Raw genomic sequence first — 24,171 nt, 5'->3', positions numbered from 1 at the left:
GGGGACAGCAAAATTACACTGTTATACAAGCTGTACACTCACTACTTTACATTTTAGCAAAATGTCATTTCTTCAGTGTTGTCACATAAAAAGATATAATAAAATATTTACAAAAATGTGAGGGATGTACTCACTTTTGTGAGATACTGTATATTTTACCCACCCATCTGTCAGGCACGTGAAGCTTGACTCAGCACCAGACTGGCAATGGCCCTTTCTCCAGGTGTGAACTGAAATTAAAGGTTACTATAAAAGATATTGGCTGCAGTGTAGAGTAGTTGTTTAAAGCAAAAGATCTATACCTTCATTAGCAGCAAGGCAGCGAACCAGATTCTACTGATAAATTTATACACACCACATGATAAGTACAGAGATACTTATCTTTAAATGGAATGTTGTGAGAAGACAGATTAAAATATGTCAGGGACAATCAATGAGGGGAAGCACTTTTCAGATTTCAACATGTCGATTTTCTTTATCTAAAATATAGGCAGCTGCACACTGAAGGAAGATATTTTTGATACAGACACACAGGGGTTGATTTACTAAAACCGGAGAGTGCAAAATCTGGCGCAGCTCTACATAGAAACCAATCAGCTTCAAGGTTGTACTGTCAAAGTGTAATTGAACAGGTTGAAGTTAGAAGCTGATTGGCTACCTTGCACAGCTGCACTAGATTTTGCATTGTCAAATTAGAGTATATCAACCCTACAGTGTGCACACATGAATTTTTAAAGCATTGCTCAGATGTTTTAATGTTCAAACATGACCTATTTTGTTGCAAATATAAAAAGTTATACATTTATGTTTTGTGTTGTCTTTTGGTCAGTTGCCCTTACCAGTACATGGGATAGCACAAAGGGAGTCAATACAACCAATAAAGAGACAGATTCAAACATAAAAAACAATAATATTCATTTTGGTAAATATTACAATTTTGGCCAGTGTTTATTCAATGGGTAACCTTAATACAATTTCAAACAACCTTTAACTGAAATTAAGCCATTCTGACTATTAACCACATATCAGTAAATCAAGACACGGTGTCCGTCCAGACTATCCTGGATGACTAATCCCCACCAGCCAGAAGTCAACCCGCTGGCTGAGACACCCCCAACACCGTGGCTGATTTAATTAGGCTTTGCAGGCCCATGTTAAAGACATCTAAACCGATGTCAAAAAGATGGACTAGATCATTTCTGAAAAGGCCTTGAGGAAAATATAGGACACTCCACATGAGGTTACCAGAAAATTGTGAATGGTCCTATTTAGGCACTTCCTAATTTTATCTAGGTAAAAAAGGTTGCCCGAGTGAACCAGAGAAGTCTGGGAACTATTCCTGAGAAGGCCAACATTGAATTGGGAAATAAAAGCTTAATTCAATACAGATCTCTTTTAATCTCACAAAGAAGATGCTAAGTTCTAACCTTCCCAATATGGTTTGCCCCAGCATGTAGGATTAAGACATGGGGGGTGGCCAAACATTTGACAAATTAATTGGTCTCTTATGCCGTGTACACACGAGCGGAATGTCCGTCAGAAAAAGTCAGACGGGAGCTTTTCATCGTATATTCTGATCGTGTGTATGCCCCATCGGACTTTTTACGTCGAAAATTCTGACGGACCTAGAAAGTGAACATGTTCTAAATTTTTCCGACAGAACCAGTTCCTATTGGGAAAATCGATCGTCTGTATGCTGTTCCGACGTACAAAAAACGACACTTGCTCTCAAGCAAGTACGAGACGGAAGCTATTGGCTACTGGCTATTGAACTTACGTTTTCTAGTCCCGTCGTATGTGTTGTACGTCATCGCGTTCTGGACGGTCGGAATTTGGTGTAACCGTGTGTATGCAAGACAGCTTGAGTGGAATTCCGTCGGAACTCAGTCGGAAAAACCTTCAGAGTTTATTCCGATGGGAAAAATGGTCGTGTGCACAGGGCATAAGATTACGCCATTTGAAGCCTCCAATGCCTGACCAAAAAAATTACATATTTATTAATGTCCAGACCTAAATCTGTTGAATAAATCCTGGATTCTGCTCGATTTATGGCCCAAAAAATGTAGGAATGGCCCACTATCCAAATCTTGACTGTAGGTGAATCTGAAAGAAAGTAGTCATATAATTAACAAATCAGGATGAACATATAGCTTGTACCTACGACTGTCCCAGCAACCCACCCGTTTAAGACCTTCAGAAGAGAAACCTAATTCATTGGCCATAGTTGCTGCCCCTATCTGAAAAGAATGGGAAGAGAACTGAAAACCTACCAGATTAAGCTTTTTTAGACAAGTGGAAAGGACAGCTGCAAATTGGTATCTTGTTAATGGAGTTAGATCCTCATGAATAAAGAAGGAACCACTAAAATTTGGCCTGACTGATAAATAATTCTAGATATGGTGCACAGGGCAACTATCTAAATTGTGAGATCCATACAAAGTAATACCATGCCTGTGACAGAAGACATAATTTTTTGATTTTCTAATAAATACTCTGAGCGAGCCATTTTGAACCATTATGTGAGAAAAGAAGAGAGGAACTGGAAGACTTATTGGGCGCTGTGATTTTGTCAATCTTCAAGGCTCCAAAGAAGGCAACCAAAAAGGCTGATCTGAAAAGTAACAGCTCAAATAGGGAAAAAACAAATCTGATTCAGAACTGCCAGAAGTTTACCTAACAGATTGAAAGAAATTGGTCGCCTGCTATTCACTGCCTGCTATTTATTAATCAAAAAATTTAAGAAAACAGGAAACACTGGCTAGGGTCTTCTGAACTGAATCCGGGCTAAGTTTCAGATAAATTAAATAAGAAATAAAGGTTAAAGCTACATAAATGCTAACGCTCATGCAATCAATATCCCTAACCGAACAGAAAGAACACCATCTGGACCATGCATAAAGATAATCCTCCCAAGACTTGGGTGACACATAATTTTTGAAATTCATACCAATTAATCCCAAATCAAGCCCCAGAGGAAGTCTGGGTAAGGAGTGCTGACTAGATCCGCCTCTGTAGCTAATTCCCGGAATTTGGTGAACTGTGAACGAGACAAGGATTCGCCAATGTTATTATGGACCCCGGATATATGTTTCGCTTTTAACCAGATATTATAACGCATACAATGTAACGCTAAAAAGCGTAGTAACTTAATAACAAATTCTGATGATAATAAATTGATAGCGAATAATACAACTTTATTGTCGGTATGTACAATGACCCGACAATTCTGAAAAATATCCTTCCAAATAACAACTGCTACTATTACTGGAAACAGCTCCAGCAATGCCAGGTTATGAAGGATGTCAGGCGTAATCCATCTTGCATGCCATCTCAAAGCACACACTGTTAACCAACTTAGTGAACTGGGGTTTCTGCAGTAACATCGAATTAATCCACAGACCCACACCCTTCACACCGTGCCACCAAATTGCCTGAAAGCTTCCGCTATTATGTCCAGATGTTGGAGTAATCCAGAGTACCTATCCTGAAAACGTTTCCCTTTTACCACTGCATAAATGCAAAAGGCTTGCAGCCAGTTTTGGAACTTCCTAGGGATAGCCCTCCTTCTATCTTCCTCAAACCTATCCTTTGTTTCCCTCTCAAATTTTGACAGATATTCCTTTGATGCTGGAAGTAATGATAAAATGTCAACAAACTCTCCCCTCCAGATTTTTTCTTTTACAGCAGTGGTTAAATGATAACCTAATGGGGAGAGTTCACATGGGAGCGCCTCTTTAAGACAAGTTTCAGCAACACTAGGTGCGAAAGCTTTCTGAGAAACTGATGGATTAATCTGAGAAAAAACACCAAAATTAGGTGTTGAGTCAACAAGTAAACCACCACCATCCTTCCTAGTTGTAATGGGAGTGTTAACAGAATCAAGGTACGGCATCACCTGCCACAAAGGTAGCACCATTCGCCTGTGCCCCTGAGGATTGAGCGGTATAAGACTCATGTGCAACACCAGAACTCTGTGCCCCTTTAAAACCCAGCAAAGCACCAGATGTTTGTGCCCCTTTGAAATGATCAATTATGCTAGACAGTGGATTAACAAGAACACTTATTTCAGTAACATTTGATAAAGAATATGTCTCACCACCACTAGGAGGCACCTGTTGCCCGCTGTTAGCTGGTATTGCAGGTGGCTGAGCGGCATTCAAATGTGAGCCAGGGAGACCCTCCTGAGAGAGGCAGGGAGCAAGATTATTATCGCCTGGCTGAGGAGAAATATCTTTTCTCTGCCTTTTTCTCATGCACGGCGGCACACATGTGCACCTGTGACAGATGTTGGCAAGATCGGTGTTTGTCTTTCAGCCTTCCCTGCATCCTGTGTTCCTGTATCCTGATTCCAGTTGCTGACCCGGCTTGTCTGTCCACTTTCTGAACTCCTTGTCCTTGACCTCCGCTTCTGTCTGCTTCATTGGCTTCTATTGCACCAATTGGCTCCTGACCCGGCTTGTACCTAGACCATGCCATTGCCTGCTCCTTTGTACCTGACCTGTCCTGCCAGTATATGAACTGGTTTGCCTGACCCTGCTTCCTAACACATCCTGTTGTTCCTGCTGTTCTACAGTCTGCTGCCTGCCCGCTGTCACCAGTACAAGCCTGCTTCAGTCTGCCATCCTCCAGCTGTCTACCAGCCCGTTTGCTCCACTGGAGACTACTGAGGACCTCTCCTGACAGGTGTGGATACCCGCTCTGCTACTGGCAAGACCTACAGGCATTCATGCCACTGTGCACTCCTGCATCTTCTGTTCACACTACCAGGGGCCGAGTCAGAGGTGAGAGAGGCCTTCCTCATCATTTCAGGCTCTGCTACCAGGTACGTAATAAGCTCCCAGAAATTACAGGAAATAAATGGTGATCCAACCCCCCAATACCTGCCCAAAATTTGAGTAAACTGCCCAGCGAACCTTCATCAAATCCTAACTTTTTAATTTTGATTAAAATTGTTGATTAATTCATGTAACAGCATCTATACATAATTCAAAACATGTTACGGTCATTGTATATATACTTAGATAGCTATTTTTGGTATTAGTTATATTGCATGGCATTGCCAGTAGAATCTATGAAAAGTCTTGTGTTATAACTTTATTGTCGTTCATTATTGGTAAGTGATGAAATCAGTATAGAACTCTTAAATACTTAAATTCACAGTTGGTACAAGGACTGGAAATCTGGATAATGGAATACATTTGGAAATTTGCCATCATGCCTCCTCACTGTGCTTAATTATCCTATTTAATTCCACCTCACATTCACATGCACCACTCAAATGAGTAAAAACATCATTATTGTTAGCTGTTTTATGGACACCAATCTATCATTTTACAACTCCTCTTCAACATGACCCAATTAATGCATGTACTACAGGCCAAGATAGAAATAGATATGGACAGGCACTATAATGATTAACATTGGATTATTGCAGTACTGCAACGATTTGGAATCACACACCAATAATGAACAACCACTGCAGATATCAATAAAGGAACATTGTATTTCAAAATAATTGCAGCTCTGCTATCCTTCAAAGGTTACTACTAATTATATAAAAATTGAGTATATATAAAAAATATTAGGAGTTTTTTTTTTTGGCTGTTATTTGATATTGTGCTCTTTGATGACAGCTATGCATAGACTGAAGGGATAAAAAACAAGGCAGGGTACACACCCAATTTAACAGCATATTTGTTTAATACCTTTTGACCCCTAAGGCCTTTTTCATTGCCGTAAAATCTATGTGAGCACTAGGAAAGTGACTAAGTAAATAAAAGACATTGAAAGGTGCCTGCAGACTACATAAGCCACATCTTGCATCATATTCCTATAGTAATGGGTTCTTCTTGTTCAACTTCCCGATATAACTGCAGCTACTATAGCATTTGTAATTAGCTACATCCCTTTTTTTGTACACATAGGGGTAGATTTACTAAAACTGGAGTACTCAGAATCTGGTGCAACTGTGCATGGTAGCCAATCAGCATCTAACTTCAGATTGTTCAATTAAACTTTGACAATAAAACCTGGAAGATGTAACTCAAAAGGTTTCTATGCAGAGCTGCACCAGGTTTTGCGCTCTCCAGTTTTGTAAATAACCCCCATACAGGCAAGAAGTGGCAATGTGTGCACATTAGCTGAATTTAAACAATATGATAGCTGCTCATTGACAAACAGCTGCAACACTGAGCACGCTTTAACAACATTACATATTTGAGGACATTCCAGAAGTAAATTTTGACAAAACAAAGTACTTTGCTGGTTCTATTAAAGTAGAGCTAGGGTCTCCTGTGTAAAAAAAATTGTGTTGCAGCACTTAAGAATGCATCTTCACTTCCAGTTAATCCCTGCAAAGTCCCACAAATACCTACTGACCCAGCCAATGAAGTTCACCTATTGCAGATTTTTGTAATGGTGTGGCAACCATGCTGCACAGCTCCTGAATTCAGAGCTGAGTGGCCATTCTCATGTAGGCTGTGTCTGACTGCACTACAGTGTAATTAACAAATTGCTGCAGGGGTTATGGCTAGCAGCATTGTCAATGCTGATTCATAAGCCTGTAACTTGTCAATTGGCACCTGGCTGCAACTTGTCCTGCCCACTGCTTTTTTTAAAAAATAGCATTGCCTCGGCTTAAAAAACCTTTCACATGAGCTGAAGTGTCTGGAAGTAAAATGAAATGAAGGATTTGGCTCAGTCAGGGGAAGTAAAGGAAGATTTTGTTTACTTCATGAGGCTTGTGTAACTGAATTTGGGACTTGTTTAGACTGTCATGTAGGTGCCTTTAGTTGTACTTTAAGATTTGAGCTTGAGCTCAGCTCTAATCTCCTCAGAACCCATAGTCTCTTAGTTATCTTACCAGTGGTCTGGTCCATCAGAAATATCTTACTTTTGTAGCAATGACCCCAAAGGGGCTGCTCAAAATAAACTGGGTGTCCCACACCCATTCAGAGGCTGCCCACTCTATTTTCAGTCCCAAAAGCACATCAAATCAGGCTCAGTCTCAGGGTATTTTTAAGATGTATTGTAGGTCTTGAACAAAATGCAGAGAGGAGGGATGAGGGTGCAGGATACCCAAAGGTACTTATAAATCTTGGAGGACAGCTTCCTGAAAAACCCTTGTTCCAGCAGTATTGGGCCCCATAGTAGCAGTCTCAAACATAATGCAGAATACAGAGGGTCAGGTAGTAAATATAAGACCCTATGAGAGCAGTCACAGTCCTTAGCGATTCAATTCTGGTGTCTAACCCTCTAAAACACCTCAGTACCTGGAGTTATGGGAAAAGGTCCTATTCACAATGTCCAGGCTGCAGCTTCTGTCCAGCTCCCCTGCAAATCTCTTTAGTGAATGTCCCTTTTCTCAGCCCAGCTTCTACAGGTAGCATCTTTCAGCACATGGCACCTGCTTAGGCCTAGTAACAGTATCTTTGCAACACACACATGCTTCCTCCAAGGAAGCCCCAGGGTAGGAAGAGACTGATCAGATCCTCCCAAAAATGTATCTTCTACTAAGCCGCACCTTTTGGTTCAGCCTCCCAGTGATTGGCTAGGGTCAGAAAAGTATTCATAATCCAGTGATGATGATGACCTGTTATTCAGCATTTGAATGCAATTACACTTAACAGACATATAAATAATAATAAAAAATAAAATGCGTGACATACATTATGCAATAGCATTCTGCTGCCAGGGGACACAACCAGCAGCAGACATGAAAAACAAAGTGAAACCCTCACGCACAGTGGCACCATTGCTGGTGCCCCTACTGGCACTCCATTGTGCACCTTCCATATCATGCATGAGGGAATCTCCAAAAAGATACCCATCAGGAATTCGGACATAGTTATGAAGCACACATGCTGCTTTTAACGCAGATATTAAATTCTCTATTTTCAAATTGATAGTCGTATGTAGGAACCGCCACTTGTTCGATAAAATGCCAAACGCACATTCGACAACTTGTCTTGCCCTCCTTAAGCGGTAGTTGAAGATTCTCTTCTCAGAGACTGATTGGAATAAGGCCTTAGTAGATGGTCACTGAGAGCAAAGGCTTCATCCCCAACATAGACAAATGGCAGTGGCGGCCCATTTGTTCCTGGCAGCTGACAGTCCTGTGGCAGGACCAGACCATTTTCCCTTAACATTCTTCCAAAAGATGATCGTGCAAAAATACTGGAGTCTGAGCTGCTGCCGTACGATCCTATGTCTATATATCTAAAACAATAATTGGCATCAGCCACTGCTAGTAAGACAAACAAAAAATATTTTTTATAGTTGAAGAATTTGGTTCCACTGCCAATGGGCATCACTACTCTTGTATGTTTGCCATCAATTGCCCTGACACAATTCAGAAAATTGCATCGGTCCCAGAAAACTTCTGCTATCTTGCACCATTCTTCGGGAGTGGGCTTCTTCAGTACCAAATCCCTAAGAACATTCCAAATGACTCTGCAGGTATCACGTACAATATTGCTGGCAGTAGTTTTGCCAACCAATAACTTAAAATGCAAACTTGCAAAGGAATGTCCAGTTGCCAGGTACCTAAAATGGCAGAGTAAATATAGTTTATTAGAATGATGCATATTAACAATAAGCTACTTCTATATTAGAACTAAAAACGAGCTTGGAAGGGGGTGCCTGAAGAAGTGAAGGAAGAAGAGGAGCAGGAGAAAGACACTGGTGATGTACAGGGACAATTAATATGGTAAAAACAATCACACCCACAATAACATGCTAGTATTTATTATTTCAATTCATGTAAAGAGGAGCAAAGAATGACGTGGATCTCCAAATGCCACAAATGGGGTGAGAAGAAGAAAAAGTAGGTATAAAAAGTTACCTCAATGTTATAATGAGTCTTTCAACAGCTGGTTACTCCTTCGGAAACTGGTGTTTTGTCGCTCTAGATGACTAGAGAGCAAAGCCAACAATTCATCTAAACTGTAAAGAGAAAATATATGGCTATTAGCTACATTGACATCTATTTCCATTTTTTTAAACATTTGATCAGGTTTTTGTTAACACTTCTAGCTATTCGAAGCTAAAAATTATAAAGTCATAGTGACCATGCATATACACGTTTTCCTAAATATATCTTGAAGCACTTGCAAGTTGTCATAAACAAATGTTCTCATCTTCTAATTGACATCCATGTATAGTTGAAGAATTTGTCTTCATGAGCACAGAGGTCGTTGTAAAGGACTCAAAACTGGCCTCTCCCTTCCCTTTGGGCGATGACGGGATGGATCCAAAACCTATGCCTTCTCCTCCTCCGGTTATTCTCTTCTTTTTCATCTATTAATGCTGCTACAGCAGCCATAATGACTGCTGAACCAACATATTGCATAGCCAACATGTTTGCTAAGCACTATACAACATGTGACAATGAAAGAGGAAGGGGAAATGACTAAGCAGGATAAGGAATTACATCAATATGACTAAATCGCAGAACATCAAAGTCGCACAAAGTCGTTTGGAAAGTCGCCTCAAATCGCAACAAAAAACGCATTGCAAAGTTGCACTGTAAATCGCGCGACTTTGGGGTTGCAATAGTGGAAACTGAGCCTTAGGGTGAAATCAACTGATCCCTCACAATTGGCCAAAGCAAATACACCTGGCAGGTAAATTTAGGAGCAACCCTGCCTAAACATCAGGGTGCTACATCCTCCCCCTGCCTACAAAACTATGTTTTGGAGTTTGCAGATAAAAAATAATAATCTGAACCAAGCCTGAGAGCGAATGTGCTGGCAAAAACTGGGATGGGTGGGGAAACAAGGAAAGAATAACAATGACAACAATACATGTGGCGTACCACATGAAACAAACATGAGTATCAGACACATGAGAAATGGTAGGTCATATACGGCAGATAAACATAAAAAATGATGTACAATTTTAAAAGTTATGTGCCACCCAAATATTTAAAGGCAGACATAAGCAATGACCTTATTACCTATCTATCAAATATATGTAGCACTACCCCCGAAGGAGCTGCTGATAAATGTTCAATTGTGCACCCTGCCTCTCAACCCCCCAAGAACGGTCTCGACCCCTCTGGCACACCTGTATGGTAATATGAGTGTGGGACCCAGCAGTAAAGAGAAACACAGTAATGATACACTATACAGTATATTTACCGTAACCTTGGAACCCATCACTTCACCAGCTGTAATAATAGATAGAGACTCACACAGAATATCAATTAACCATTCAGAGAGCTTACTGAAATGGAAATCAAACACAAGGAACAGTGTGACAACTTAAAGGTAATAAATGACAACAAATAACTGTCAATGTATATGTGAAACCGTAGATTAAATGCTCACTATAGGGATGTATATGTAGATGCACAGTAGGGCAAACGCTCAATATCCTCCAAAACTTATATTAAGCGCCTTCCCACTGACCTCAAAGCATACACACCAAATATGCAGTAAATGTTATGAACATGCAATAGTACAATACTATATATATATATATATATATATATATATATATATATATATATCCAATATATATCCTGTACTCAAGGGCTCCCCCTAAGTTGTAATGCAATGTTCCAAATGCAAAGTGAACTGTGATGCTTTGTACAAGATGATAAAAGTCCCTTGTCTTCTTGATCGTCAGCTAGCTTATGGTACTAGACTGCAGTATTTGTAAATCCAAACAGGGAAACAAGTAGAAAGCAAATTGTAGGATAAGGATGCGCTGGTAATTGTGTACTTGCACATATAAGGCACTTATAATACTTTCTCCTTAGCAGTGGATGTAGTTCAGTATTGACTTTATAGCACAGAGAAACAAATCCTAAAGTTCCACTGTATGCAGCCTATGAATAAGTGAGATCACTTCTGTGGGACTACAAGTCTCACCAGCAGTCTGTAGACACACTCAGTTAATAATGTACTCTACTGAAATAGGCATGTGCCCTTTTCAGGCTCCGTCCAGACTCTCCTCCTGGTGTCTCAGTCTGATGAAAGATGGCTCCGCCACGCTGTATCGCTCCTCTGGATAGCTGAGGTGCAGGTGGCTTCAAATGCTCCGAAGTGCAGACCGATCCTGCTCGATCAGCAGGGTCGTTCACAAGGATCCCTCTGGGGCGGGCAATCCGCTCTCCGCTGTAGGCCACAGGCTCTTCCAGCCCTGGGCACACACACACAGACCTCCTGCTGTGTGTTGAATGGCGTCCGGAGAGGCCAAAAACCTGCCACGCCTGTCCTTTTATCTGCTTACACAGCAGGCTGTTCTGTGACTTGGCATTGTGGGTAGGTGGACTGGGCATTGTGGGTCAGTAGTTCCCAGATTGATTTTAGCACAAGAGTCACTTCTTCATTAAACTACATCTCCCACAATGCTTTGTAACGCTGCTTCACAGAAACTGTTCACAGAAACGAAACAAAAGTCTTAATAGCATTAAAAGGACACTAGAAGGAGCCAAACTCTTACTTAAAGAACATCACATTATTTAGCATGGTAACTTGGTCACAACCCCTGCGCTACATATATATGTACAATAATAAAAGGGTATAAAAGGGTTAGTGTTGTCGTCAGGTTGAATCCATGTCTCTCCTTGTCCAAGGAAGACGTACCGATGCAGCAACACCTGAAAGAGATAAACAGCAATGCAAATGCATCCTATCCTATAATAACATGGTGCAATATATATATATATATATATAAGCGCCCTACCCACGTAGGAGCGGCTAAACGTTCGTTCTAGCGTGAAGCTCTTTCCATTACCCTTTTTTTCCCAACCAGGTATGACACACAGACAGTCATGGAATGGTTAAACTATGTACATCTTTATTGCAGTTTCCATGTGAAATGCTGCACTGCACTGGAAAGTCACTCTGAATAACTTCCAGTGTTTAAAGTGATGAAGATACACAACATTGAATCCAGATTATAAGAAGCCCCTATTAGTAAACATCCATCTTGCATGAATTCTCATAAGATAATGCATCTTTTTGAGTGATGAGAAACACAACTTCAAATCCAGAATAAATGAAACCCCCGTTAGCGAAGCTTCTTTCTGGCATGAGTCCTCATAATGTAATGTATCTTTCCTTTCTCCTGTTAGCCTACACTTCCTGACTGTACAGTCCTTCTGATTCTAACGCCATGAACGATACTCTGAATAACGTTTAGGAGATGACTTTTGGATTCTTCCAGGGTATTAGTTCTCTAAGGCCCAGCTCTGTTCTCCTGAACCCGCACACTAATCCCTACAAAGTCCCTCAGAAGAACTGTTCCCCTGGGTTACACTCACATGTGTCGCCGAGTGGTCATCCACGCCGCGCACAGAAGATCCTCTCCCAGTCCTGGTGTGTCAGTAACAGCAACCTTTAGAAGGATTTCCTGCAGTTTCTCTCTCTCATCTGCATATCTTGCTTTCCCTCTCCTCCGCAGGGGAAAAACACTAAAGCTGTACCGGTATACGCATCCTCCATCTGGGTCTCTCCAACTCCCATGAGCATAATAGCCCAGAAAGCATGTCCCTCTCCCCCGAAGGGGAGAGCACCCACGGATCCTCCTGAATCCTACATCTTCCCAAAAAGACAGAACTCCAGAACAACCCCCAGGAACATGTGACCAAGCCTTAAATAGAAGTCCCGCCTCTGCCCAAACAAATTAATGATTGGTCCAGAGGGATCTTCCAGATCTGCCTGTCACTCTAAACTTGTATTCCTATTATCTTTCAGGCCAAACCTTAGAAAATAGAGGAAACTGTCCAAGCAGAGTGCAAAGGGGTCACACCCTCCTCTACTCTAGTAAAACTCCCATGCCAATCAAACCCACCAGTATACACCGCAGGGTGAAATACTGGCAATTTTGGCCTATTTTTACTCCTAACTAGCACTCACCTAAACAGGTGGGCGCTACATATATATATATATATATATATATATATATATATATATATATATATATACCTAAGTGATTAAATGGGTTTTAGTTGTCCTCAGCCAAGAACAGCAAAGTAGTGTAAATATACCCTATAATATATATATATATACATTATACACTTCATGGAAGCAGGCCCCATTCTCACCAGAGAATGCCACCCCCTTTTTTTTTTCAAATGCAAACTTCCCTAATGTTTCATCAAGCAACAGTCCTGATGCATGGATTAGTCCGTTATTGACAGAGAGGGTAAGAATTTGCCCCTTTGCCACAGCTCATTCTACCTAACTACACACCATGACGTGTTACAGTCCTTTAAATTTCACTTGGGTGGACAACACTTCCCTGCAGTTCCCCTTCTTCCTTAGGGGTAACTCCAGGAACAAAGAGGCACAGCTGCACTCAGATACCAAGCAGCCAGGCCATAATGCAAGGGACCGCACTTCGGGACATAGGTCCCCTTGCAAGGATGTCCTCAATCTGTCCGTATGACAGCCGGGGACTGAGAAGATTTTCAAATGGAAAAACTACAACCTGGAGAAGATCACTGGTCACTTTTCAGAGTGAAGCACCCCAACAACTTCAAGCACTAGCCAACATGGCTCAGGTGGGCACTCCCTGTATCTGCTGGCAGCATTCAGTCACGCACAATCTCAGCAGTACAGCCCTAGAATGTTCCCCACTAGCAACAACTTGTATGTGAGTGTGAAGTGGCTCTCAGAATAGCGTCCTTAACATCACACAACACATATTTGTAATCGACAGAGGATAAAGAATAGATGCATTTTCATAGAATTCACCAGTTATACCCAGGGTGTCAGAAACCATGAATCAGACAAAGACAGAAGTACAGTTAAAATTACACTTGTTTAATAATAATAATAAAAAGGTAAAGGTAAAAAAGGAGCCAGAGAACAGCGTAGTAGAACAGCAAGCAGGATCTGGAGCCAGAAGGAATGTCAGTCAAGCAAGTCTTTAACAGAAACACAGGAGAGCATCTCTAGAAATGTGACCAAGGCAAAGGCAGACATCATCTGGACTGGATGGCTTAAGTAGGCAGGACTGACGCGGCATGTACGTCCAAGGATGGGATCCAAGAGCGTTCCTCCGGACCGTACCCTTTCCAATGCACCAGGTACTGTATGCACCCATGGAACCTACGGGAGTCAACAATGGACTGTACTTCATACTCCTCGTGGTTCTCAACCTGGACAGGGTGAGGATGTGGCACCGAGGTGGTAAAGCAGTTGCAGACCAAAGGTTTTAATAAGGAGACATGAAATACATTTGAGATACGCATATTAGAAGGAAGGTCTAATGCACAAGCCACTGGGTTAATCCTGCGAAGAATACGGAAAGGCCCAATAAACCGAGGTGCGAACTTCAGAGAGGGAACACGAAGTCGGAGGTTGCGAGATGACAGCCAGACCCTGTCCCCAACCTGGTAGGAAGGAGCAGGTAGGTGTCTGCGGTCAGCATGGAGTCTGTACCTATCATTAGCATGTCGCAAAGCCTCCTGGAATTGTGCCCAAGTGGAACGAAGACCACGGAGATGCTCCTCTAACGCAGGAATACTCTGTGGAACAAGAGAGTCAGGCAACATGGAAGGCTGGAAACCATAGTTCGCCATAAATGGGGACAATCAGAAAGCAGAATTCAAGGCACTATTGTGGGCAAACTCTGCCCATGGTATGTGATCTGACCAGTTGTTTTGATGGTCAGAAATATAGCAACATAGGAATCGCTCTAAGGACTGATTGGCTCGTTCTGCGGCCCCATTAGACTGCGGGCGATATGCAGAGGAGGAAACAAGCTGAATTTCCAATTGTGTACAAAAGGCTTGCCAGAACCAGGACACAAACTGACTACCCCTGTTTGAGACAATGTCCTTGGGTAGCCCATGTAAGTGAAAGATCTCCCGAGCAAAAATGGAGAGATTCCAGGTGAGCCGTGTGACTTAGGAGTGTTTGTAATGCCATGGCAGACTGATCCATGCAGCGATCCTGCTCATCCAATCTGGAAGAAATATTACCGACAAGTGGATTGACTGCATCTTCTGAATTTATGGCCTTCGCCTACTGTCAGAAACCATGAATCAGACTGATACAGAAGTACAGTTAAATCACACTGTTTAATAATAATAAAAAAAAGGTAAACAGAGTAAATATAGTCAAAACATAGCTAGAGTTCAGGAACCGTAACGGATAGTCAGAGAAGCCAAAACGTCAGGGAGCCAGAGAACAGCGTAGTAGAACAGCAAGCAGGATCTGGAGCCAGAAGAAATGTCAGCCAATAAAGTCAGGAACACAGGAGAGCGTCTCTACTGATGTGACCAAGGCGAAGGCAGAGATCATCTGGACTGGATGGCTTAAGTAGGCAGGATTGACGAGCAGGATCATCAACAGGTGAGTCACTGTGGAGAGATAGGAGCTGGCAATTAGCCGACAGCTGAGCGGCCAGCTCAGAGAAGGAAGGGCTGGGCCCAGCCCTGACACAGGGACGGGCAAGATTAAGGACTCTCCTTTTGCTTTCACCATGGAGACAAGCGTTTAATGTCCTTCTTGTCTGGCCTACGTATAATTACACCGTCCAAATTGATTTTCCGCCCATAGCCCCAGATGTTTAGCACTATGAGGTATCTTTCAGCTACCTAAGTGACAATTTTTTGAAAGTCCAGTTGGAGAGGGATCTGGAGAAAACTGCGCACAGCTTCATCCACCCACTGGACCTCTTTATCCAAAATTTCTTCTTCCAGGTGGGCCTGCATATAGGGGTATAGATACCCGTATTCTTCCACTACTTTCTTTATTATGATCCGCTGCACTTTAGACAGCCGAGGCAGAGAGAGACAGCTCAATTTTCACACTAGTGGCCGTGGCAATGAGAACTTCTGTCAGGAGACTAGTAGACAAGACTGTGTAGACTGCACAGAGATAACCCAAACGCATGTAAATGAATAAATAATATTTATTAAAAATAAGTGATAACTCAGAAAATACAAACAGTGCAAAACCAACACAAAAACCCACAGCAAACAATAGTATATACAGCAAGGGGCAATACCGGAATCACGGGTGTCAGCCAGGCCAGGGTCATACACAGCAGGTAAGCAGGAACAAGGGATAAACCAGAAGCATAAACGTTAGCCAAGCCAGGGTCATACACAGGAGGTCAGCAGATGGGTAAGGACGGGAAACCAGCAGGAAGGGGAGAGGATGGATGGTAAAGCTGCAGGGTAGGGATCCAAGGGAATCAGGAGGGACAAGAACAGGATGGGCCTGGGATAGGGATCGGATCGGATCAGAGCAGAGCGGGACAGAGCAGGTACACAAACAGGATACAGGCGTCAAGGCACAGGGAGAAAGATACCAAGGCGAGCATGTGAGGGCTTGCCGGGTATTTATAGGGCTGCCTATAATTGGCTTCAAGTCACACCTGAGCGCAGGGAGTGTTGTCTGCTCCATACTGCCAGGATCCATCCGCAGGTGGACATCAGTACTGTGGCCAAAAGATGAAGTGACACCAGCAGGGAAATATTCTCCTGACAGTTCAACACTGCCAGGAGACACCTGCTGGTGGACCCCAGTACTGCATGCCAAACGATATATCTTACCAGCGGATGGACCCTTTCCTGACAACTTCATCCCCCTCTACTTTACTCATCTGCTCCTCGTCACTGTCGCTCCACTTCCCTGTCCAAGATAGAGTGTCCGAGAACAGCTCAGATAATCCATCAGATAGGATGTCTGAATTGGTTAGGGTGGAGCACTTTTCGGCCAGGATAGCGACATTCTTGTCCCAGTCAGCTTGTAGTATCCACAGAGGTTGGGCTGGTGCGACTACCTTGAGCAGGTGTTCCCCACAACATTCAAAGACGATCCGAGGCATCAGATGCGTGGCCAGACTGGAATATTTCTCACAGAGAAGTCCCAAGGCCTCATAGCCTCCAGCCGTATACAGGGTAAGCTTACCTTTTGGTGTATACCGCACTCCGGTGTCAGTCAGGACAGGTTTTGCATCACTCAGGCCGAAACCAACACCCGGAGTGTACTTTTTCCAATCCGCCATCTCGCTTATGAACTGCGCTATCTTTCTCTCCAACCCACAATCAGGCACATGTGTCAACACTTCCTTATCCTCCTCTGCAGAGCAGGGACTCCTCCCCCTGCCAACGGATTGGTGCAGATGCTTTCTGGAAATTCTTATGCCAGCTTCCTTCACACTGCGGCATGCTAAAACTGTAATGGATTCTGTTTTAACCCTCACATCACTGGTGGGATGTGTCAAAAGTCCAGGATGATCCTCTCCCTTGAGCAATGAGACTTGTCGGTTCTTCACCAGGGCCAGAATGCACGATAACACAGTCTATGAGAAGTACAGATGTTACTTGCCACCTTCTCATGGAGCCAGATGAAAGCCAGATGGAGCTGTAGCCAGTTGCTATGGGCAACTGCTACGAGGATAAAGCCTTTGCCCCATGTTGGGCGCCAAATGTAGCAAGATCCCAGGCCTCCTTTAGTCTAATGAGAACCTCCAGGGCCAAGAGCTGCTGACATCCTTCTGTGTAGAGTGGGTTACAAGGCATAAAGGGTGTAATGCAAGATAGATTCATGGGTGCCAGACACTTCTTGAATGCAAAGAGATTTCATTTCTCTTGAACAGAACTGTGGGAGAGATGGTTTAGGGCCAGGACACCCTTAGGTAGTTGCAATGTTAATTGGCAGACTCTGAGACTTCTGCAGGTAGACAGCCATGCAGGGAAAGGCATCCAGCAGGACACCACATCTGCATGTGTAGGAATGCTGTCTCCTATAGCAACAGTCTTAGAACAGTTCCTAACAAAAGTTGTAAAAATTCCTTTACTTTTCTACAATCATTTCTTGCAGGTTCTCAACCCACTGAGCTCCCAGTCTCTCTCTATAGACTTGCTGATTCACTGCCACTGAATCCCATGAGCTCTTCCAATCTTTACTTTAGAATCTTCCACAAGCGTCAGCCCCTCTTCTCTGCTGGGTCCCTAGCGTGGCACTCCAAATACTTCTCAACTTCACCCCACTGGCCTGCTTGGTCCCTGGCTTGACACACAAGGCTGCTCTGCAAGCGTTACCTCCACTGGCTGGGTCCCTGGCTTGACACCTGCTGAATTTTCCCAATTCTTCACTGTCCGTGGTTGGTGAGAATACTGCTCCGGTACTTGCTTCAGCTACTCACTGCGGTCCCTGGTAACAAGGTAGATGGTCCCTTAGTGGCGACAGCTTCCCCTCTACCTCTGACCATGACAGGTTCTCCTGCAGGCAGAACCGTCACTTCTGGTTGGACTGCAAGCCGCAATCCCAACCCTACGCTGCTTTCTTGCTTCTGGATAGGCCCTCAGACAGCCTAGCAGCCAGATGTGCCTAGGATAGGCCCAAACTCCGGCCTAGCAGTCCGGGCAGTACAAAACACATCCACCCAGACAGCCATCCAGGTGGCACAGAACCCCGATCACCTGACCTCACCCAAATAAATAGGCTCTCCCAGCAGGCCAAGGGACCCAAGAAAATCCCTGCCCATTGGCTGAGATACCCTATCTATTCCTAATCTGTCTTTGCAATGCCCTTGTCTTATCTAATGTCACCAGATACCCGCCCATCTAGCGACAGAAGATAAAAGTGCAGCAATTCCAGACTTAGGGTAAAATCAATTGATCCCTCACAACTGGCCAAGGCAAATACACCTGGCAGGTAAATTTAGAACCAGCGCTGCCTAAACATCAGGGTGCTATACTATAATTATCAGTTCCATCTAATGGCTATAATGCAATATTTTCCTAATTTGTTCTTTATTGTATCTAAAAAAAATTTACACATGTTGAATGAATGTGCATGTAGTTTCACAGAAAGCTCTACAAACTTTTTTTTATAAAAAAAAGTGTATATAGAGACTGCAGAGACTAATGCAGGAAGATCACAGTAAAATAGATAAATACATACAAACAAATAATAATAAAATGTAAAGTATTCTGTGAACTGTGTCTTTTAAGCAACAAAACTGACAACATTCCTGTGACAAACTGTACCTGCGAGACCTGAGTTTGGTTGGTTAATGGAATACCTCAAAAGGATTTCTCCTTGTAATGTACAGCTATCTGTCTGGTAGTTGTAGATACCTATTAACTTTGTTTAGCTTTGTTTACTTGCACAAGCAATTTTCAATGTTAATTGTCAGAATTTTTTTCATTTATGGAACTGCAAAATACATGACTGCTGTCCACCAGGTGAAGATTCCCAATTGTTTCAGATGTTATAAATTTTTTTTTTATATTGCTAAATGTGTAAGAGCTGTCAAGGGTATAATCAAGTCTGAATTTATAATTGGTCATGATAGTTGTGTGCTTAGGGATGTCACTGCTGTACAAAAAAAAGACAAATTTTGTATGTAAATAATCTTTTTATATTTTTTATACTTACTTGTACTGCTGTCTCTGAAGCTGAAGTGTCGAATGCCTGGCCCCCCTCTGAATGCTGTGGTTCCTCCCTCTGGCTCTTACGTCACTATGGGACTCAGTAGTCACACAGCGCTGGTGGAAGAAACCACAGTGTGCAAAGGGGAACCAGGCATCTGATACTCCTGGAAGTGTCAGATGCTAAAGAAACTTCAACCAGCAGTATTTTAGCAATGCAAGGAATTTTGGAGGAGGCAGCTGGACCAGCAGTGGCAGCTGGTGCTCAATATTTTGGGGTTGGAAGCAAACTACCCCCCCCCCCCACTGCGGCGATTCCCTGCGTCCGGCGACCCACATGTAAATTAGGGGGCCGGATGCATGGATAGGCCTGCATTACAGGCCGCCACTGTGGACCAGTAAGTATTACAATATTTATTTTCCTTTTAGCATCTATTCATTTTGTTTTTAGATGACGGGGCCACTTTAACGAGACTCTGTCATGGGGAAGAAAAAAACAAAACTGTTTTAGATATAAAGTGTAGGCACCTATAGCAGCCTTCCAAATCCTTCTGTCTTGGCTGTCATAGAAATGTGTATAGGGGTTAGAAACAAGCTCCAACACTACCATAGGGCTATACCCATCAGCAGGGGCGTTGCTAGGTCTGCAAAAGATCTGGGGCTAGAGCCCATAGCAGCAGTCACCGGTCACCAACCGGGGGGGGGGGCTTTGGTGCACGCCGGTGGTAAGCAAATTTTCGTGGGCAATGGCCGGTGTTGGCCGTGCAATCATTATGGCACCATGGTTGATATGGTGTCAGGGTCACCAAATGTGCATTTCGCTGCATTGGTGGCAGGGCAAGTGAGGGCAAGTGAGCGGTGATGCGGGCGGGCAGTGAGAGATGATGTCATCTCTGCTCGTCCGCCCGCTCACTTCTTTCCTCTCTTTTAGGCTACTTTCACACTGAGGCACTTTACGCTAAATATTGCGCCTGCAAAGCGGCTGTAATGCACCTCTCCTGTCACTCCAGTGACAGTGTGCTTTCACACTCGGGCGGTGCGCTTGCAGGACGTTAAAAAAAGTTCTGCAAGCAGCATCTTTCGGGTGCTTTAGGAGCGGTGTATACACCGCTCCTAAAGTGCCCCTGCCATTGAAATCAATGGGCAGCACCACCAAAGCACCTGCAAAGCGATTCGGTAGCAGAGCTTCGCGGGCGCTATTAACCCCTTAATCAGCCACTAGCGGGGTGCTTTTAAACTACGGTAAAACGCCGCTAAAAATAGCGGCGCTTTACCGTCAATGTCCCCCCACCACAGTGTGAAAGTGCCCTTACAGTAGCCTCTGTGTGTGGGACATCTGCTGCAAGGAATGCAGAGAGGGAGTCAGTGTTCTCCTCATGATCAGCGGGCTGTGCTGGCAGTGAAGCCTAGTGCTGCTTTTTGGCTTAGGGCAGCTTAGTGGGTGATGAGGCTGGGGAAGCTGCAGCTCTCTTACTTCTTTCAGATGAGGAGGAGAGGGAGGCTTCGTCAATGTAAGAGTCTGGGTGACAAAGTCTCTGGGCAGTGGTTGTGGTGAGGTAGGGCGGCCGTTCTCTGCAGAGCCATCTTGGACTGCTGTGTGCTTCATGAATAAATCTGTGAGGCGGCGGGCAGTGGGGTCACTAGGGTTGATGTCACCTGGTGCGGCAAAACATGGTGTCACTCCCCTCCTGTCTATCCTGTCCAGCGCCCTGCAGGCGCACCTCCAAATGGCCCCTGTAAATTAAAGTATAGGGTGGTATTGGGCAGGCTGGTTTGATATAGGGCAGGTTGGGGTTGTATAGTGCAGGCTGGGGTTGTATAGGGCAGGCTGGATTTGTAAAGGGCAGGCTGGGGTGGTATAGGGCAGTTTGTGGTGGCATGGGTCAGGTTGGGGAGATATAGGGCAGGCTGGCGTGGTATAGGGCAGGTTGAGGTGGTATACGGCAGGCTGGGGTGATATACGGCAGGCTGGGGTGGTATAGGGCAGGCTGGGGTGGTGTAGGGCAGGCTGGGGTGGTGTAGGGCAGTTTGCGGTGGTATAGGACAGCCTGGGTTGGTATAGGGCAGGCTGGGGTGGTATAGGGCAGTTTGTGGTGGTATAGGGCAGGCTGGGGTGGTATAGGGCAGGCTGGGGTGGTATAGGGCAGGTTGCGGTGGTATAGGGCTGGCTGGGGTGGTATAGGGCTGGTTGCGGTGGCATAGGGCAGGCTGGGGTGGTATAGGGCAGTTTGCGGTGGTATAGGGCAGGCTGGGGTGGTATAGGGCAGGTTGCGGTGGTATAGGGCTGGCTGGGGTGGTATAGGGCAGGTTGCGGTGGTATAGGGCAGTTTGCGGTGGTATAGGACAGGCTGGGGTGGTATAGGGCAGTTTGTGGTGGTATAGGGCAGGCTGGGGTGGTATAGGGCAGGTTGCGGTGGTATAGGGCTGGTTGCGGTGGCATAGGGCAGGCTGGGGTGGTATAGAGCAGGCTGGGGTGGTATAGGGCAGGCTGGGGTGGTATAGGGCAGGTTGCGGTGGTATAGGGCAGGTTGGGGTGATGTAGGGCAGGCTGCAGTGGCATAGGGCAAGTTGCGGTGGCATAGGGAAGGCTGGGGTGACATAGGGCAGGTTGCGGTGGCATAGGGTAGGTTGCGGTGGCATAGGGCAGGTTGCAGTGGCATAGAGCAGGCTGGGGTGGCATAGGGGAAGTTGCAGTGGCATATAGCAGGCTGGGGTGGCATAGGGCAGGCTGGGGTGGTATAGGGCAGGTTGCGGTGGTATAGGGCTGGCTGGGGTGGTATAGGGCTGGTTGCGGTGGCATAGGGCAGGCTGGGGTGGTATAGGGCAGTTTGCGGTAGTATAGGGCAGGCTGGGGTGGTATAGGGCAGGTTGCGGTGGTATAGGGCTGGCTGGGGTGGTATAGGGCAGGTTGCGGTGGTATAGGGCAGTTTGCGGTGGTATAGGACAGGCTGGGGTGGTATAGGGCCATTTGTGGTGGTATAGGGCAGGCTGGGGTGGTATAGGGCAGGTTGCGGTGGTGTAGGGCTGGTTGCGGTGGCATAGGGCAGGCTGGGGTGGTATAGGGCAGTTTGCGGTGGTATAGGGCAGGCTGGGGTGGTATAGAGCAGGTTGCGGTGGTATAGGGCAGGTTGGGGTGATGTAGGGCAGGCTGGAGTGGCATAGGGCAAGTTGCGGTGGCATAGGGAAGGCTGGGGTGACATAGGGCAGGTTGCGGTGGCATAGGGTAGGTTGAGGTGGCATAGGGCAGGTTGCAGTGGCATTGAGCAGGCTGGGGTGGCATAGGGCAAGTTGCAGTGGCAAAGGGGAGGTTGCGGTGGCATAGGGCAGGTTGCGGTGGCAAAGGGAAGGCTGGGGTGGTATGGTGCCAGGTTAGGACTCCAAGTAGTGACATGTGCAGTGGTGCAGTAACTTACAGCATGCCTGGAGCTGAAGACGCTCTGGACTGCTGTGTCCTTGTCTCTTTCTCCTTCAGCTGTGGGATCAGCCAGTGAGTGAAGGAGTCTGTGGGAGGAGTGGAGGAGGCAGCCACACCCCCAGCTCCTCCCACCAACTCCGGCTGCCTCCGGAGACATTGGAGATCCCAGAGGCCGAGGGACAGCTTAAGACGGGGGAGTGCTACAGGCAGCCTCCCCCGCACGGCTTGGTACTCTGCTCACACCGCTCCGCTGCGTCTCTGCAAGCAGAAGTACAGTGTGTACTACACACTGTGTAGCGGTGGGCGGCGGCCCCGGTGTCACCCGGTGCAGCCCGCCCCCCACCCCCATAGCAACGCTGGCCGGGAAACGATGTCTGCAATCGCCGCTGTGATCTGCTGGTTTGCAGGGATCTCCTCCTCCCTGGGACAGACAGGCTGAGTGGCAGAGAGTCGGGTTTTTCACCCTGTGAATCGGATCACACAGCCATACTGCTCGGCGGCAAGGACACACCCCCGCTTCTCTCCTCATACGCCTCTCATGCGGTCCGCCCGCCGCAGCCCGAGTCTCTGCAGCAAGAGACTCGGGGCTATGGGACCCAGATTCGGGGCTATAGTCCCAATAGCCACCCCCTGGCGACGCCTCTGCCCATCAGAATGGCCCAGCACTTTTTTAAAAAGTGCATTTGATTAAAGGAGATGTATTCAGCAATCACCGCACCAGAAACGCCTACCATTTGTTTGAATATGAACAGCCTCCCTGGAGAGATTGTATTATCATACCTATTCACATTGGAGGATTTGATGCATCTGTAGAACTTATAGAGTCTCATAGTTAATAGATAGTGTAGTGATTTGACTCTTGTAAAATAATGAGATCAGAATGGCATAGGGACAGAGGTCACACGGACTGCAGGCAGGAAGTTTTTATAGTTCTATTTTTGACAGATCATTTTAAAACAAATTGAGGAAGTAGTGAACCAACTACTGTACGTGTACATGTATTTCCTAACCTTTGTATAAACATTGCATAATGGTAGACATGACTGCTGTAGTCTCTTTCCTCACTCCTCTTAATATTAGCCATTCTCAGTTTGAATTTCATCTTATTCTTGCTGAATCAGCTGAAATTTGAGCTATGGGTGACCCCATCGGCACCACCAGACTCTGTAGGGATGTAAAATTGTCAGCCTAACAATGGCTGCATCTAATCAGATGATGTCACTGTTAGGGTATTCAAACAGCGGCTGGTGCTGTAGCTGTCTGAACACAACAGCTGGCAGTACAGAATCCTCTATCTATGCTGTTTAGAGTGGATGAGGGAATGAAGTGGTTTTCTCTGGTTCAGCCTGTGGGTCTGACCTGGCAAAATCTAACCATGTATGACTAGCCTACACTTACCATACGCTAT

General features: G+C 45.1%; 1 long non-coding RNA gene across 1 annotated transcript; it reads right to left on the bottom strand.

The window, feature by feature from the left end:
• Positions 1-945: 945 nt before the first annotated feature.
• Positions 946-22,907, bottom strand: LOC141106113 (uncharacterized). The gene is made up of 3 exons (XR_012235680.1): positions 22,762-22,907; positions 8,843-8,943; positions 946-8,544 (listed from the first exon to the last, which is right to left on the bottom strand). It is a non-coding gene; the product is annotated as an uncharacterized lncRNA (long non-coding RNA).
• Between the last annotated feature and the right edge of the window lie 1,264 nt (positions 22,908-24,171).

This window comes from Aquarana catesbeiana, linkage group LG08, assembly GCF_042186555.1.
Source record: "Aquarana catesbeiana isolate 2022-GZ linkage group LG08, ASM4218655v1, whole genome shotgun sequence".
NCBI lineage: Eukaryota > Metazoa > Chordata > Amphibia > Anura > Ranidae > Aquarana > Aquarana catesbeiana.
The sequence above is the reverse complement of the archived record's forward strand: the minus strand, read 5'-3'. Positions and strand labels throughout refer to the sequence as shown.